This window comes from Podarcis tiliguerta, assembly GCF_965153285.1.
Source record: "Podarcis tiliguerta genome assembly, chromosome: 1".
Classification (NCBI taxonomy): Eukaryota; Metazoa; Chordata; class Lepidosauria; order Squamata; family Lacertidae; genus Podarcis; species Podarcis tiliguerta.
This window is the reverse complement of record NC_139534.1, coordinates 72,647,942-72,661,281: the sequence shown is the minus strand read 5'-3', so window position 1 is coordinate 72,661,281 and position 13,340 is coordinate 72,647,942. Positions and strand designations below refer to the sequence as shown.

General features: G+C 43.5%; 1 long non-coding RNA gene across 1 annotated transcript; it reads left to right on the top strand.

The window, feature by feature from the left end:
• Window positions 1–550: 550 nt before the first annotated feature.
• LOC310682287 lies at window positions 551–4,908 on the top strand. Its single transcript, XR_014513849.1, has 4 exons — window positions 551–606; window positions 2,658–2,731; window positions 3,261–3,404; window positions 4,057–4,908. It is a non-coding gene; the product is annotated as an uncharacterized lncRNA (long non-coding RNA).
• Window positions 4,909–13,340: the final 8,432 nt, after the last annotated feature.

Here is a 13,340-nt window from a genome sequence, read left to right as displayed (position 1 = left end):
TTAGTATTAAAAATGCAGGCCCCTGAAGTGCCCATCAAGTATGATTTTTTTTTTCATAGTTCCCTCATAAAACGGTGATGGTTTAAAACGCAGAAATTCACTCAAGGCATTTTACAGGAAGAGATGCTGGGAATATAATTCTCTTATATCAGGCACATGGATCTTTTTATTTTAGCTGTGCTCCAGGTACATTAATTCTCTGATATGTTTCGTGTGTGTGTGTGTGTGTGTGTGTGTGTGTGTGTGTGATCATTCCAGGTTTGCATTAGATTTGCCATCGTTTTTGTTCCCGTGCATCGCCACACTTGAAATGCAACCTCGAGCCACGCATGCTGACAGACTCCATTAGCATTAATGCTGTTCTCTTATCTTGTGTGCGCTCTCTCTCTCTCTTTCTCTTCTGCCCCCCCCCTCGCCCCCTTTCTTGTCTGATGGTTCACTGACACAGTTGACAAGGCTGACACCGCCAATCAGCTTCTACTCAGCAAGGTCACTGTTCAGACTTGACTCGTGATTGGCTGCTGTGCTTCAGTGTGTTATTACTGTCTGATTTGATCGGAGGCAGGGGGTGGTCTCCAATCAAACAGAGAAAAGGTCCTGGAGAAGGTAATTAAATCCTGTCAGAGGCAATTATCGGTTCCAGGGCCGTGACTCTGGCACTGAATGCAGATGATCTGAAGCTCTATTCTTGTAGAAATTCAAGAGGGCTTCTGGCACAGATCAGTTAGACATAAAGGAAACAGCAGGCTTTTTGCAAACAATGCAGGTCTGCATTTTAACCTTTTTACACAGCCTTTCTCCCTCTCTTCTCCTTCCTTCTTATTCTTAGGGTCTGGCTACCTCTGAATACATTCTTTTTCTCCCTCTCCCCTCACATTCTAATTAAATTATTGACAGGGTTTCCTTTCCAAAATACACATAAGGACAAATTACAGGGGACAATGGCTTTCTCAAAATAGCGGCCAAGGAAAAGGCTCTCCACCAAGTCAAGCTGAGATGTGATTTTGGATCCTGTGCATGAAGAAGCAACATGTGGAAGCTTGAGAGGAGTCAACTGAGTAGGCTCACTCTTACTGCAATTCTCTACGCAGTTACCTGGGAGTAAGCTCCACTGAAATCACAGGGGGGAAGGGGACTTGTCTCCATGTTAATATGACTAGGAACAGGCTGTAAATTTACTTACACATTCTATTAGTGTGCCATAAAGAGCAGTGATTTTATCTTCAGACTGCCCAGACATCTTTTTGAAAGCTGGCGAATACAGCAAAGGCCACCTTATTTAAATCACCAAGGATCTGTTTGAAACACAAGTTGCCTTATTTGTTTTAGAAAAAGTATAAATGCTGAAGCTCAAAAACATCCTACGTTTGGGATAAAAAGGGGTGTGTGTGTTAAGATTTCTTCATAAAGTTTGCCCCCCCCCCTTTAATAAATGTGTGCCTGTTTTTATTTTTCCTGGAGATAGCACAGCTATTGCAGTGATTTTAACTTTCTTCTCTAACTGGCTTGGCATTGTAGTCACAGTCCCGAGAGTTAAGTGTGTAGAAGTGAATAGGTTGGATTTATATTTGGCTGTGCTTTAGACTAGAGCCATTGAAATCAATGGGACTTAAGCCAATCGTCTAATTTAAGTCCCATTTATTCCAATGTGCCTACTCTAAGCCTGACTAAATCTGATTCCAACCCAGCAGGTATAAGTAAGGTGGTACTGTAGGACCGAACGTAAGAGCCCAGCTGAATCAAACGAAATATTCATATATTGTTTGCTGCTTGTTTGCCGCAGCAGCAGTTGGATGCCTTTGGGAAGCTGACAAGCAGGGCATGAAGGCAATAGCTCTCTCTGCAACCCAGCAAATGGTATTCATTGTTGTGCTGCCTCTGAGCTCGGAGGTTTTATATAACCCTCATGACTAGTTGCTGCTGATAGACCTGTCCTCAATGAATTTCTCTAATTCCCTAGCTAGTGATCAACCCTCTATCTCATGGAACCAAATGCAATAGATTTATTATGTCTTGTGTGAAAAAGTACTTCCTTTTGTTTGTCTTGAAGTCCTAAGGCAGCTCATATAGCAAAAATGCAATGGCTGGGAGCAATGGGTTCTGTCAAGCACCTCCTCTAAGTCCTGGCACTGTGCCTTGGTTTGGCCCCGCCTGAGCTCCGGCCTTGCAACCTGACACTTCCGCTTTTATATAACTAAACTGCAGGCATATAACACTCCTTGCAAGAATTATAACACTGGTTGTGCTAACTTTTATTCATGCATATGACCTCCATGGAGAAGGGAAATCAAAGCATTTCTTCTCTGGGCATTAATTTATTATCTGTGTATAATTCTGTGAACATTTCCGCCAGTGAAATATGACGAAGCTTAAAATCAAAGTTAACGAAAATGTCAAATGCTATTGAGTACCATTTGCATGGTTTTAATCGATATCCACAAACCTCCTTTGCCTTTCATGTAAGAACGAAGGATGCAAACAAATGAAATAGTTGTTTCTATCAAACGTCAAGGGCTATCTTTGATTCCCCCACTCTCTTTTCACATAAATTTCAGGAACCCACTATCCAATCTTGCGTTGTTTTCCCCTCTTCCCATACATGTCACACATCAAATTCATTTTGACAGCTAAACAATGTTTCCTTTATTTCATTATAGTTTTCTTATCTGGAGTCAAAGCTTCATGACAATTTCAAAGAAAGGAAAATAAAGAACGATCTTCTGGCAGATAGGTACCTTATTTTTAAGAGATCTCGTGCAGATATGTTGGTAAACACTCCAGCTGTGTTTGATTTGCTTTGAAGGCAATATCCAATTCTGATTGTTTTGCTAGCAAGTTCTGCTGCAAGTTTTGTGTTTATATCTCCCAGTCACCCATTTTGCATAACAACCACCACCACCCTTGAAGTAAAAAACCATATTGGTTATTTGGATCTTTCTCTTCATTCTTAGGTAGTTTTGGGTTACAATAAACAGCTTAACTAATTATTACACAACAACAGGTATAAACAGGAGGCTGCCTTATATTCTAGCCATGTACGCATGTAGCTACACACTCTCTACACTGGTTGGACCCACTTTTAGCCCAAACCTGCATTTGGGGACCCATTGCTTCCGCCATCTTCTTTTTCTACCATGTAACTATAGTGGAATGCTCCTGTCATGATCCATCGTATGTCGGACTGCAACCCAATATTGAGTCCCGCACCACCTGCTGAATATTATTTCTCTACACCAACTGGCAGCATCTCTCTCCAACAGGTGACTCCACCACTACATTGCAGCAGTAATATGGCATAAACACATTAAGGTACAAAGCCTGGAGTAACGGAATGGGCTGTTTGGTGCTGAGGCTTGAGATCACCCTCTTCCGTGCCTCTCCAGGAATACTCACTAGTCTCTTTGGTAAGCCTGCTCAGATTTCCTTTAAGAAAGTTATCACTTTATTCTGCCACAGGATTTCCATGGACTGAGCAATTTAGTGTATCAGAAAACCACAGGGAGGAATTTAATATAGCGCTACATGGCGTATGCACATGTGGAATGAGGATCGCTTGTGCAACGGGACTCCTCACCTCTCCTTTCCTCTCCTCTCTGTGTTCGGGGGGGTTCTCTCAGCTCTTCAGAGCAGATTTAGGGGGCACAATTGGTGCTGAGTGAGGAGGGGAGGGGAGTCCCATTGTACAACTGGACCCTGTTCCACACACACAACTTAGCTGAATCCTGCCCATAGTTTCTCTTCTCACTACAGTGGTACCTCGGGTTACATACGCTTCAGGTTACAGACTCCGCTAACCCAGAAATAGTACCTCGGGTTAAGAACTTTGCTTCAGGATGAGAACAGAAATCGTGTGGTGGTGGCATGGCGGCAGCAGGAGGCCCCATTAGCTAAAGTGGTGCTTCAGGTTAAGAACAGTTTCAGGTTAAGAACGGACCTCCGGAACGAATTAAGTTCTTAACCCGAGGTACCACTGTACATGAATTAGCTGTGGTGTGACTCGACTTGTGCACTCATATCCTCTTTTGCTGTTTTTTCTTGATTTTAAATAAACTGCAGATCCCTGTGGTGTCCAGATTTGGGAAGCTGTGGTTTGTCTAAACAACGATTCATGTGAACAAGCCAGGATCAAAATGCCATTTCAGATCCTGGCATGTAAACTATTGATCCCCACATCTGAATATTTCAAAGAACAGTGTCTCCCCCCCCCCCCCCGCCAGAATTGGAAGCAGATGCTTAAAAACTCTGCACACTCCTGCAAAAGGAGGAAGGAACAGCCTGTGTGGCCAAGGCTCACTGTGGGTCATTCAAATAGTGGGAAACCATGGTTTTCTGCTACATCTGAATCAACAAGCTGCTAGCTAGCCAGTACTTTCAATACATGGAGCATGCAAAGCTATTACTTTCCCCACCTCCAGCCTAGTACAGGCTCTCAGCCATAAATATTTGGTGGTGGAAACAACGGGTAGTGGAGGGAGACATCGTAAATCAACATGAAACAGCATAAGCCTACTTAAACCTAAATTCTAGAAGTCCAGCATGTTTAAATTAATAACTTTAATAAAATAAAACATTACGTTTTTTAAAAAAATATATGTGCTAGGATTCCAAGTGCTTGTTAATCATCCTAGAGAGCCTTGGCTTCCATTGGCCAGAACGCTGCCAGGTGGGAACTGCTTTACTTTTTAATGAGCAATCTGGCAAAATATTCCCTGCATGTTTTTCTTCTTTTTAATTTTGAGAAAGGGACTAGAAACTTACTTTAATAAAAAGAAAACCTAAACATCCAGAAAAAGAGGTTTGATGTACTGCTGAAGGTGGCAGGTCCCTGAAGCCCTGCACGATCCACTTGGTTACAGACCTGTCCTAATATTAATATTGCTATAAAAGCACTGATACCTTGTCTGCTCAGGGAACATATGGTTATTATTTTTCTACCAGATACAGTCAAGATTCTGCTGGTGCTGCTGCAGCAGCAGCAGACATTCCTGAAATACACTGTGTTGTACTGGACCAAGGTTGCTTGCATTGCTATGCAGGAGCCTCGCTGTTAAGTTCCTTTTATCTCCCCTTCAAAAAAGTGTTGCTTTGGTCTGGCTGTCAGGGCTACCGCAGGCATTTTTCAGCATAGTGACAGGTTTTCTGAGGTTACTAGCTGACCCCACTATTCTTCAGCAGCGCTATCTTGCTGTTGGTAGTGGTTCTTCTAACCCGAGTTTGATTGAGGAAGAGGTAACAACACCTGCAGAGCCTGTGAGAAAGGGTCACAGATGGAAACTGTTTCTATTGACTTTCTTCTCTGCAAAAACTTCTCTTTATCGACTGTGAGTTGCATTTTTTGAGAATGAGCTGAAATTCACATGAGCAGCCAGTGTTAGCTTCAAGGCTATCACACACTATCGTCTTCCAAGAGCTGCTTTGCTTTGCTGAAGAAAGGAAGAAAGAAAGACAAACTTGTTCCACTGGGTTAGGAAATTATTTTCATTTCTTGTATGGCAGTTATTCTACTTGGCAGTATCAACATCACTGCAGTTATTTCACTAATATTTCACGTATTAATAAATACATGTTAAAGTTAGTGTCATTATGTTCCTTTCATTGGTAGTGGTTATTGTTGTGATGATATGGTGATGATGATTTCAATTTATATCCTGCCCTTCCTCTCAAAGGAGCCCAGGGCACAAAGGCCACACTGACACGTTGCAATCCTTTGGGTGCGGGGAGAGTTCATCATAAAAGTGGATGGAGCCAAAGTGAAGAAGCAGGCAGGTATTTTTACAGTATTGAAAAGGACTTGATTAACCTGCACTAATTTAAAACAGCGCTAATAATGAAATTATTTTTTATTAGTGTAGATACTATTTTTAATTCACTGAACTAATTGACACAGGCTGCATTCACAATAACCTGGCTGTACAACAAAAATGTAGTTCTTCTCCATCTAGAATTGTTCATACTCATTGTCAGCATACTGCTTTCAGTCCAGATTGATTATTGATTCCACAAAAGTGGAAGTGGTTACTTGATATGTGTTTCGAAGCCCCTTCCTTGATTCGGTTATCCATGCTTTTTCCTCCATGCACATGGCCCAGCTGAAGGAATAAAGGAGTATAATAGAATCATAGAGTTGGAAGAGACCACGAGGGTGATCTAGTCCAACGCCCTGCAATGCAGATATTATTATTTTTTTTTGCCCAATGTGGTGCTTAAACCCATGACCTTGAAATCCAGAGTCCCATGCTCTACTGACTGAGCTATCCGTGACTGCCATTTTCGTATACACCTACCTACAATGTCATTGGGGAGGTGTGGATGCACATACACAACATTGCTGGGGGTCCTGCCTAGATCTGTTTTCAAATGGACACACTGCAGAATCAGGCTTCATTCAATGAGCTCTTCTTTTCAGAATGAAACCAGTTTATCAATTAATGATTTTCAGGGGCAAAAAAAAAAGGGGGGGAGCAATAGATCCAGATTGTGTGTGTGCACTGAAAAAACAAGTACTCTTCTCCATTGATTCAAAAATAAAATGTCATGTGTGTATGAAGCCTTATTTGAAGAAGCACTAATAATGACTTATTTGATTGGCATGCACTCATTTTAAAAAGCATTGCATTGGGGTCTTTTACTGCATTTGTAGTTACATACTATTATGAATTGGGGTAGGTGCAGGCTCTCCATAATTCCTGGGTTTAGTAAAAATTAAAATTAATCAAGCTTTGATTAAACTTTGCCAAACACCAAAGCCCCCTGGATTTAGTTATGCTAAGGAGCCAAGCCACCTTGCAGGTGCGGTGATGGCCCATCACAAAAACCATCAGAGGGCAAGACTGCTAGGCAAGGGGCTGTGGGGTCCTTTCTTTGCTGGGTGTGAGTGGGCAGATTCAGAGGCCAGGCTTAGGGTTGCAACTTTGAATGACATAGGCTGAAAGAAGATCCTTGGAGTCAGTTAGCAATGAAAAGATGGAAGAACAGAATTCCATGTGAGCTAGAGATGATAGGCTGGAACAAAGAGACACAGAGGGTGGCTTTTTGTTGTCCTTTGAATCCAATGCTGCCCTTATAGGGGAAGCCAGATCCTCATGGGATGTGAATGCTCTGCAATCCCTCCATTTAGGTGCAGGTTGTATATACAGTCGTAACTCGGAAGTCGAATGGAATCCATTCTGGAAGTCCGTTTGACTTCCAAAAACATCTGAAAACCAAGGCACAGCTTGCGATTGGCTGCAGAAGTTTCCTGCACTCAAGCAGAAGCCACGGAAGCTGCGTCAGAAGTTCAGCTTTAGAAAAACATTTGCAAACTGGGACCCTTACTTCCAGGTTTGCAGTGCTCGGGAGGCAAAACTTTCGAGTCACAAGAACCAAGGTACATGTAAATAAAACCCTTCACAGTGGTATCTCCAGTTACGGACGGGATCCATTCTGGAGACCCGGCTGTATCCCAAAAAGTCCGTAACCGGAGGCGCCCTTCTACGCACACATGCGGCGCAATTGAGCACTTCTGCACATGCGTGCGCAGGGAAACCTGGAAGTATACACTTCCCAGAGGGATATGTAAGCAGAGGTATGACTGTGTCATAAAGACACAGCAGTCTCTGGTATACCTCATTGCCTCAAAAGGAAACACAGACCCTGGTAAGCATGGCTGCAACCCCTGGAATCTTGCACATTGGAGTGTCATGTAACAATACACTAATTCCAAAAAGCACTGCACTGGGTTCTTTGCTTCATTGAGATAACTAGAGATACCCCCCCCCCATCACACATACACATATCACATGATATGCCAGTGCTGTCACTCTCTCACACACAGACAGTCCTACACAGGCAGACAGAAAGACAATCACACACACACATATACAAGAAAATCAGTGCCCCCCCCCCCGCTTCTTACGCTTCATTTCATCTACCCCACTTTGCTTTAGTGCCACAGCACTCCAGCAAGGAGGGGATGATGTGAACTGGAATTCCAGCATTGCACTGGGATGGGCAGAAAGGTTCTTCCAGCCTCACAATGGGGATGATCATTGCTCCCCCTACCTGCTCATCAGACGACCCATTTAATGAGCAGAGAGTGAGAGTTATTTGTACTTCCATGTGGAACTGGTCTGGGTGGGAATGTATCAATCTCTCCACCCAGCTCAATGCCCTGGAGAGGATGACAAATCCAGTTCCCTTGAGAAATCCAATTTTCACTTAAAGACAAACCTACTAGTTCTTGTGCTGTTAGGATTTAATAATTTTGAGTATGTAGTGGAAAATGTTTCTAGTAGAATCTTGCGCTGCTGAGCAAACTTCATCAACTCCCATCTGCCTTCAAGCTTCAACGTAATTAGAACCAAAATGTTTGCAGGAGCAAAGTTTGCATTCAAATATATGTATGCCAATGGCTTGAGCCAACCTCTAAATCAGAATCAGAAGTTCAGACCCAGGATTTCTTTGACAACTGGGAAGAGTGGGTGGGGGAGCAAAGCGAGCTCTGGGTTTACATTTACTGTAACAGGGAAAAAGAGAGCCAGATGTGACTGTCATCAAAGCCCTGAAAGATTATTATTAGTTCTATTTTATGGAGCATCCTTCCTCCAAAGAGATCATAGCCCCAGACTCATAACAACCCTATCATGCAGACCAGGCTTCAAGTTAGTGAATTGCCCAGCATCACCTAGTTAAATTTGTGGCTGAGAGCCAAATTGCACATTAAACAGAAAATCCTTGATCAGATCTCCTGCCATCTTTGTATTCTCCTAAAAGCAGCTGTGAGGGGGAGCAATTTGGATGAGGGCCATGGTACTGGGGGAAGGGGGCTTAACTCTACTGCATGCTTATTTCCCAGGGCAAAACATGCATGCAGTCACAAAACTGGTGTTAACTGTTAAAGTGATAACTGCACTGGTTGCTGTTTTGCTATCAGCCCAAGTTCAAGGTACTTTGTGTTAATCCCACAAAGGCCTAAAAAACTTAGGCCCGAGGTACCTTAGTGACCATCTGATTCCTTATGCTCCAAGGATGCAGGTGGCGCTGCAGTCTAAACCACTGAGCTTCTTGGGCTTGCCGATCAAAAGGTTGGCGGCTCGAATGCCCATGAGAGGGTGAGCTCCCATTGCTCTGTCCCAGCTCCTGCCAATCTAGCAGTTTGAAAGCACACCAGTGCAAGTAGATAAATAGGTACCACTGCGGCGGGAAGGTCAACGGTGTTTCCATGTGCTCTGGTTTCTGTCACGGTGTTCCGTTGTGCCAGAAGTGGTTTAATCATGCTGGCCACATGACCCGGAAAGCTGTTTGTAGACAAACACCAGCTCCCTCAGCCTGAAAGTGAGATGAACACCACAACCCCATAGTCGCCTTTGACTGGACTTAACCACCCAGAGTTCCTTTACCTTTACCTTACCTTATGCTCCACTTCAATGGCTAAGCTCCTCTGATGAGACACTTCTAGCAGTTCCCCAAGCCTCTGAGATTTGGTTTTCGCCAGGGACCAAGTCTTTAATGTGGCAGACCCCATCCTGTCAAACACCCTACCAGTAAGTAGTTGGCAGGACCCATTCTTTTCTCCCTTCCAATGCCTTTTGAAAAACATTTTGTGTAGACAGGCCTTTTCCACATGGTTTCCCCGCCTTTCAACCTGTCAGTATTTTTTTGTATTTACAGAGGTTTTTAATTATGCTTTAAGGATATTTTTGTGGCTCTTTTGTTGATTTTTAACCTTATATGTTATACTCCACCTTCCTATAGTTTTATGAAAGTGTGGGGTATACATTCGTAAAAATAAAGAAAAGAAACTACAGATACAAAATGCGTACCTGTATATGGCTCTATGTGCCTAATTCATGAGGGCCATTTGCACGTGGCACTAGAGAAGGGGCTAAGACCTTCATTCACAAGAGCCACATCCCCAATCCAATTTGTGGCCTGCGTGCTGGTTTTAGGAAAATGAAACCACATATCTCCTACATTTTGTTTTGGCCTAAGCAGAAATGTTTACTTAAGTTTCCCACATCCAAACATAAAACTCTAGCCACAGCACCACAGTGACTCTCCAAACATGAGACTGGTCTGTGAGGGCATGGCATAAAACCTATTAACTACCCTAAAACCCATTTTTCTCTCACTATGCTTCCCTCACTTTTATTTGTCTGTCAAGAGTTCAGAGAAATTGGAATAGGAGTGGAGATTGAGATACCCAGTTCTTTCAGATTATTGCATGTTTGCCCCCTGAAAGCTTGTGTAACCTGGAATGTGCCAGCTAGGTTTCTTGATCGTCTAAATGCCACAGTTACCCACATAGTGACTTCCCCTCTTCCTCTCTTTTATAAAGAACTGTAGGCTTATCCAAGTATCCGGCAGCCTGAGCATGTAATTGGAGTGTGAAAACAACATACGATTATAGTCCTGCTTAAAAAGAATTATAAGGGTTTATGGATATCAGGCATGGATATTTTATGACACTGTGGCATTAGATGCAGGGTAGCCAATGCATATAGTACATGTCTCACCATTCCTGACCAAAGCCCATGCTGACTGGAGCTGATGGAAGTTGTAATCCACAAGACCTGAAGGGTGCCTTGTTGGCTAGCCCTGCTCAACTATCATAATCAGTTTGAACAAACTCACGGGGAAATGGAAGCTAAGCACCAAACTACAGCACAACATGAGTATTCAAACAAGCAGGCTTAACCTGTACCTTAACTTGTGCCTCACCCCAAATGCAGAGGAAATCCATCACGAAAAAGTGGATAGTGATTTGAATAAAGTTTGCATATGCAAATTTATATGCATAGATGCAGATTTAGAACAATTCGCTATACTATTTACATGTCCTAGTCCAACTTTGTTCATTTTTTCTGAAAACAACTTGTCTTCATCTTCTTATTAGGTGATCACTCATAGCCGAGTAAGATTGTCTTCCATGTTCTTAACGGTGAGTCCATAAGTGCCTGTAGAGGCCAGTTCTGGATCCACATGTCCTTCCTCAGTGGGGACATTGGTTTCCAGGTTGGAGTTGATCATGGTGAGGGTTTGCCAAACGTGCCTTCCTCTTAGCACATTTCTCCCTTTCGTCCTGAGTTCGAGCATCTTCAAAGTCCATGAAAACAACAACAACAACAACAACTGCTTTTGGGAACAGGAAAAACCAGTTTTCCCCTGAATTTTTCCAATTTTATTCTGGGCTTTCACATTTCTTCACTATGCATAGCATTTCATTTATACTGATCCCTAACTATAATGGTATGTACTGTGTGTGTGTGTGTGTGTGTGTGTGTGTGTGAAGTAATCAGTTAACACAGCTTGCTGCATTGTTGGACTATCCTTGGGGGTGTGGCTATATGCCAAAATGAGAGCCTGCACATCAAAATTCAAATAGTATCAATTGATAATGAAGCCGGACACTATATACACCTTCTGCTGTTTATTTCATAGATTTAATGCTTGGACACTGAGGGCCAGTTTATACAATTGTGACCCCATAAGTAATCTGTGGGATTGCTCATACTTGTGGACACAGTACATGCAAGGAGAGTGACATTTAAAGTAATCTTATCATGTGGGCAGCCCATGCTCTATGCATCATCCGCTCACCCGTACAGCTACTATGTGCCCAGAGGGCTTTGTGTCCAGTAAGGTTCTCTTAACTACTGGTCTCTCCCTCTATCTACTACCACAGACAGCCAGGAAGACATTTCTTTTTGTACATTTCTGGATTTTCTTCATTTGAGAGACATGCATCTGCATGCATAGTTCAGGGATCGTAAGCAAATGCTTTGAATGCAGAATATTCCAGGTTCAATCCCAGGGGTCTCCAGGTAGGGCTGGGAAAACCTTTTGTAAGACACCCCGGGAATTTGCTGCCAGTCCGAAGAGAAAACGCTGAGGCAGAGGGGCCAGTGGTCTGGCCAAGGGCAGATTCCTCTGCTTCTATGATTTGGAGTTATGAGTTACAAAACAGTGGTATAGGAACCACATACACTTCGTTTGCAGTGCATTGGTAACCCCATCTAGCCTTTTTACAAACTATATCTTGATATGGTATTCAGCTAAGTTTTACTTAGGTAGGTGCACTGAAAAGAATGAAAATGACTGAGGTTCATTAAATTCAATGGGTTTACTCTGAACAAAACTTAAAGGTAAAGATAAAGGTACCCCTGACTGTTAGGTCCAGTTGTGGCTGACTCTGGGGTTGCGGCGCTCATCTCGCTTTATTGGCCGAGGGAGCCGGCGTACAGCTTCTGGGTCATGTGGCCAGCATGACTAAGCCGCTTCTGGCAAACCAGAGCAGCGCACGGAAACGCCGTTTACCTTCCCGCCGGAGCGGTACCTATCTACTTGCACTTTGACATGCTTTCGAACTGCTAGGTGGGCAGGAGCAGGGACCAAACAACGGGAGCTCACCCCGTCGCAGGGATGCGAACCGCCAACCTTCCAATCGGCAAGCCTCTGTGGTTTAGACCACAGTGCCACCCACATCTACTCTGAACAAAACTTAGCTGAATACTATTCACAATGTCTTAGCATTTGCTAATGCTGTCTCTGACAGGCATTTTCAAGGCAGCGTAGACTGATGGAGGTGCATGTTTTGGGGTTTGTTGTTTTTTTGGAGTTGCTGGTTTGCAGATGTACATGGGGAATAGTGCCCCCACCAAATGACTGACCTTCCAGCCTGGCTGATGACCAGGAAACGAAGGACATCCACCTATTTTCTGCATGCGGAGCCACTCCCACCACCACCACCACCCACAGTGAAGGTGGGGCAGAAAGGTTGCCAAAGGTTACAACTGCATCAGAGGGCCAAACACCACAAAAATTGAGTGTGGCATGACCATAAAGTGACTGCCCAGCCCTGCACACACAGATCAGTAGATGAGAAAACTCCCCTCCACACACAACTTCTATCTGCCTTTCTGAAACGACAATTTGCTGTGCACTATTTTAAAGGGTGCTGAATTAAATGGGCTGAATTAAACGTCTTACCTTTCCCCCCAAAGACTTCCCCCCCACATTTTCCAAAGGTCAGCTACAGCAGTCACCTCCCCTTCTGTATTCACTGCTTGCCTCTATCATTCCATCTCTCCCGTACCTCATTATCTGCCTCTCTCTTATCTTTCTGTCTGGGTCTCTCCCTTCCTTCCTGTTAGAGAATAGAAAAAATAAAAGGGTACTCGATTAGCAATGCAGTTTGTGCCAGAACTCCCTTGTCTCGCCCTCCAGGGACTTCCTATCTAGCCATTAACAACAACAAAAGTGGTGAATACCAGCAAGTGTATGTAAACAACAGAGAAGCACTCACTTTGCCCCTTTGAAATGGGGCAGCACTCTAGTGGAGAGGGAACACTTTTTCCCTCTCC